We start from the raw sequence: 5,319 nt of genomic DNA, 5'->3' as shown, positions 1-5,319 counted from the left end.
TTCCCAAAATGATTCCTCATACCTGCCCTTGTGCAGACCTTGGTAGTCCTGCTTGTCAGTGGGTTCAGTAAGACTTTTATAAATGGTTCCTTGCTACTAGAAGCAATCTCAGCCAGACTAACAGGCATGGAATTCATACAGTGTTGCAGTTTGCTTCCATGACAGCAGGAATAATGCTCCTATTTACGACAAGCAAGTTGCCAAGAATGCCTTAAGATCTTTTTCCAATTTTGACCACATTTGTCCAAGTTTGGAGTTGGAATGGATGGAGCTTGAGGGCTGTTTCCAGCTGTGTCAGACTCCACTGCACTTACTCGTCATCCATCATCCAATAGACTCCCACATCTAATCCTGCTTTTTCTCTTTCGGGTATCTTTCTGAGTCTCTTAAGTTCACTCTCTCATTCACTCAACAAAATATCACCCATCAACTCTCGGTTTCTGTTTCCATTCTTCTTCATCTTTCATTCTCCCTCTCTGTCCCTCTCCCTTCATTTGTCTCCCCATTTTCTCTCTTCCCTTTCTTTCTTTCTCTCTCTCTCTCTCTCTCTCTCTCTCTCTCTCTCTCTCTCTCCCTCTCCCTCTCCATCTCCCTCTCCCTCTCTCTGTGTCTCTCTTGCTCAGGGTGTTCTGGGATTGAGAGGTTGTTCTGGACACTTGAGGACTTTTTATGAGAACACACACACACACATTCAGTTCAATTCAATTGTGCCAAAGCTTTAGTGAAGAAATTACTGCTAACAATGATAGTAAGTACAACAATAATATAACTACAACAACTCCTATTACCAATAAACAATAATAATAATTATAATAATATAGGGGGTAAATATAGGCAATGTTGTGGTAATTTGGCTGAAATCCAATTTGTCTTTTACTCAGGATATTGTGTTTAGTAAGGAATTTCAGAAATCTAGAATTTAAAATGCTACACTACACATTATCTTCCCTAGGTTACTGTTCACACAGATGCCTCTGTAATTCTTAGTGTCGAATTTATCTCCGGATTTAAAGATTGGTGCTATTAATCCTTGGTTTCAGATTTCAGGGAAAAAACCTCCATTCAGGTTAAACAGTTTTAGAATAGCCAAATGAAATTTAGAGCTTGAAAAGTTTATCATTTTATTTAGTACACTGTCAGGCCCACATGCCTTCTTTGATTTTAGTTTGTTAATTTTCTCCTGAAGTTTCTGCTCAGTAATTGAGAAGTCTAATGGTTTTTGATTAGCCAATTGTAGCACCTCCAGTTTTTGCTTTATAGGATTTTGTTGAAGATTTGCATTTGATTCTACTGTCTGGAAGAGAGTTTGGAAATGGTTTGTCCAAATGTCCCCATTTTGTATTTCCAGTTCTTCCTGATCTCTTTTTTAAGTTTATCCCACTTGTCCAAAATTGACCAATTGCCAAGAAGTACAAAATGCATAAGGTCTATCTTAAACAATGATGAGTTCAATAAACAATAAGTACTAAAGTTTGTTAGACAACATCAGTATAATAAATAATACCCTACAATAAGTGCTAATTTACTTAGTCAATATAGGAGCAGGGTCATTTGTCATATAAATATTCCATGAATAGATGGGTCTTTAGTCTGTGGTTGAAGACTTCAAGGAACTCTGCTGTCAGGACAGCAAGTGGAAGTTCATTTCACCATCTGTGAGCCAGGACAGAAAAGAGTCTCAATGCTCGTCTTCCATGAGACTTGGAACATGGAATTTCAAGCCGAGCCATACTTGAGGTTTGAAGCACTTGAGGTACGAATCGGGCTTTGACCATTGACTCCCTGTATCAAGGGGCTGGCCCATTTTTGGCTTTGTAGGTGAGCATCAAGATTTTAAATCTGATGTGTGCAGCTAATGGAAGCAAACGAAGGGAGCGCAGCAGCAGGGTAACGTGTGAACTTTGGAAGAATGAAGACGAGTCATGCTGCTGCTACTACTGCTGTTACTTGCAAGTACATCATCTTGTTAGTGACTTTTGGTGGGTGGGCACTGGAGTAAACAGTGTAATAAATAAAGTGTTATAGTTAAAGAGAAAAGATGGTGCTGTCCCTGGAATGCTGGTACAAGAAAAGCATAGGCAAACACCACTGCAATTTGTATGTGAGAAATAGTCTTCCAGAATTTTCACTGAGCTAAGATGACTGTCCAATAGTTGAAGAGTTTTTACATGCCCTTGACATCACGGAGGTAAGAAGGATGTGCTTTCTCCACTACATGAAACAAGACACTGCTATGTGGCAGGTAGATCGTTCAGGAAAGGGTCTGGGAGTGCAAGCTCTCCACACTGGTGGCATGATGTCTCTGCAGAAATCACTTCAAATAAGCAACTAAATTCTCTATTCTGCAAGAGAGCACATTGGAGCTTGACACCAACACATTAATCCCTGGGTCATCACAACTTATCTACAAAGCAGCTATTTCTGCTTCAATTCCTAGGACTCCTACAGTTTCACTGGCACAAAGTTGCAAATGGAATGGCAAGCATGTGCAAAAGGAGAACTACATGACACTGTGAATTTATTCTTCCAGCAAAGCCATCAGGAGAAAAACATCTGATTCCATCACGCTGCAAGCAGGAGTCGAACCTGCGCAGGAAACCCCCATTGGATTTCGAGTCCAACGCCTTAACCTCTCGGCCATCGCAGCTGTTACATGCTTTGGGCACTTTGGGGTTAAGCCTTAGGACTTCTTCAAGCTCAATTATGAGTACCCATATATCATTGATTCAGGACTGCAAATGGCCTGAGATGCAAATTCAAAGACAGTAATCTCCCGAATGGTCTACTCACTATTTTAGCAAACTAATGTCAATTCCAGGTGAACAGGTGCCCAAAAGCTTGTCAGAGTATTAGACTGATCCGCTACTTAAAACACTACCGTGGCCTCCAAGGTTTCCCACGTGAAGACGTGGGACGGCTCAAGGTGGCTAAGCATTTTTGCATGAACACTCTTTTTGTTTTTAAAAAATCACACCTAGCTCATGAAGGTGTCATGTAAACCATTCACTGGAATGTACATGTGAGCAGAAATGTAAGTCAACAAAGTTGAAACTTGCACATTGGAAATAGAGTAGTGCAGGACATCGCTTGACCTAAGTTCAATGTTGACTAGACAGTGCAGCTCAGTACATTAATTTGCAATAGAATAATCAGACATATTGCAAACAGAGTCAAAGGCAAATTTGATAAAAGTGCTGCATATGACATAACTCATAGTTTAGACCATTCTCGTGTTTATCACACAGGGATAGCCAAAATGCTTTGAATATTTTGCATTTTTACAAGAATTCAAAAAGAAATACAAATCATAAGCCAGCACACCGACATTGTTAAAAGAGGAAAATGAAGACTGGGTCAACATCACCAGAATTTGTTTAAAAAACTTTCTGTTGTAGGTGCACTGATCCAAAATACTTCAAAACCTGTGGGATGCGTACATCTCAGTCAGTTTCTTTTAACACACATGCATCTGTCCTTGTTAGTATAGTAAATAGTATCTCCGCCTCTCAGGCAGAAATTCTTGGGTTGATTCCCCGACAGGGAGTCTTCCTATTCTTAGTGCACTGCAGACAAACTGGTGACTTGGCACCCTTTGTAGGAATGATAACATCGAATCCTACACCCACAGTTGCTCTTGATTTTTCTACATAGATGAATCAAGACACTAGCACATTGTGGATCAATAATTTGATAAAGCACCTGGGAGAGAATTTGGTGCCCAGTGGCGACATTATCTCTAAGCAGACATGACAAAACATGCATACCATCAAGGCCAAGACTGAAGAGCATAAAAAGATTTTGTCAATTTCATAAACTACATCAAATGCTTTGCTGGTGTCAAATATTGTAACGACATTAAACATGGTGACTTGACAATTACGTGAAGGGTAGTGCTTGGTAACTGTCCATCTTGACTTTGGATTGTACATTTTCACTCTTGACTTGTCTCGGGACTACAGTGTCAAGTCTTGAGATGTATTTGTTACATTTACAATTTACATTTAAGGCATTTAGCAGACACTTTTATCCAGTGTGACTTACAAAAGGGTTTTATCATTTACTCATAGAATACACCCTAGCCATTACAGTAGGTTAGAGTCCAATATCCCAATGATCTAGAATACTGTAGAAATAAAAGGATCACTGCTGTTACCTAGAAGTACAAAAGGCATAAGGACTAAAGTTTGTTAGACAACATCAGTGTAATAAATAATACCCTACAATAAGTGTTAATTTAGTTATTCAATATAGGAGCAGGGTCATTTGTCAGATTCCATGAATAGATGGGTCTTTAGTCTGTGTTTGAAGACTGCAAGGAACTCTGCTGTCAGGACAGCAAGTGGAAGTTCATTTCACCATCTGTGAGTCTCAATGCTTGTCTTCCATGAGACTTGGAGCATGGAATTTCAAGCCGAGCCATACTTGAGGTTCAAGGCCCTTGAGGTATGAATCGGGCTTTGACCACTGACTCAATATATCAAGGGCCTGGCCCATTTTTGGCTTTGTAGGGGAGCATCAAGATTTTAAATCTGATGTGTGCAGCTACTGGAAGCAAACGAAGGGAGCGCAGCAGCAGAGTAACACGTGTGAACTTTGGAAGATTGAAGACGAGTCATGCTGCTGCTACTACTGCTGTTACTTGCAAGTACATCATCTTGTTAGTGACTTGTGGTGGGTGGGCACTGGAGTGAAAGTGTTATAGTTATAGTTAAAGAGAAAATATGGTGCTGTCCCTGGAATGCTGGTACACGACATGGAAGAGAAGTTTTTACATGCCCTTGACATCACGCAGGTAAGAAGGATGTGCTTTCTCCACTACATGAAACAAGACACTGCTATGTGGCAGGTAGATCGTTCAGGAAAGGGTCTGGGAGTGCAAGCTTTCCCCACTGGAGAATTGGTGCTGTATACCAAGTTCAATTGTCATCTTGGAGAACAGGTGTAACATAAAGTTCATGCCTTGGTCAGATTGTATAACTTTGGGCAATCCAAAGGTAGTGCAGAATTTAATAACAGCTCTTCGATTTTAGGGATCGAAGGGGAATAGCCTCAGGGTACATGGTGGCAGCACACATTATAGTCAATAGGTAGCAATGACCAGAACGGGTCTTTGGCAAATGGCCCACACAATCAACCAACACCTTTTCAAAGGGCTCACCAACTGCTGGAATGGGGCACAGAGGAACAGACGGAATGACCTGATTTGGTTTTCACTGCATGTAAGGCATGAACGGCAGTGTCCAACATCACTTCTAATCGATGGCCAAAAGAAATGTTGTAGAATTTGTTTTGTCTTTTTTCTGATACCTAGGTGTCCAG

General features: G+C 40.6%; 1 non-coding gene across 1 annotated transcript; it reads right to left on the bottom strand.

Annotated features, from left to right (window-relative positions):
- Positions 1-2,565: 2,565 nt before the first annotated feature.
- Positions 2,566-2,647, bottom strand: trnas-cga (transfer RNA serine (anticodon CGA)). Its single transcript has one exon. It is a non-coding gene; the product is annotated as a tRNA-Ser (tRNA).
- Positions 2,648-5,319: the final 2,672 nt, after the last annotated feature.

This window comes from Electrophorus electricus, chromosome 15 (genome assembly GCF_041902795.1).
Source record: "Electrophorus electricus isolate QZ-2024a chromosome 15, ASM4190279v1, whole genome shotgun sequence".
NCBI classification, from domain to species: domain Eukaryota; kingdom Metazoa; phylum Chordata; class Actinopteri; order Gymnotiformes; family Gymnotidae; genus Electrophorus; species Electrophorus electricus.
Note: the sequence above shows the minus strand (reverse complement) of the source record. Positions and strands in the feature narration are given on the sequence as shown.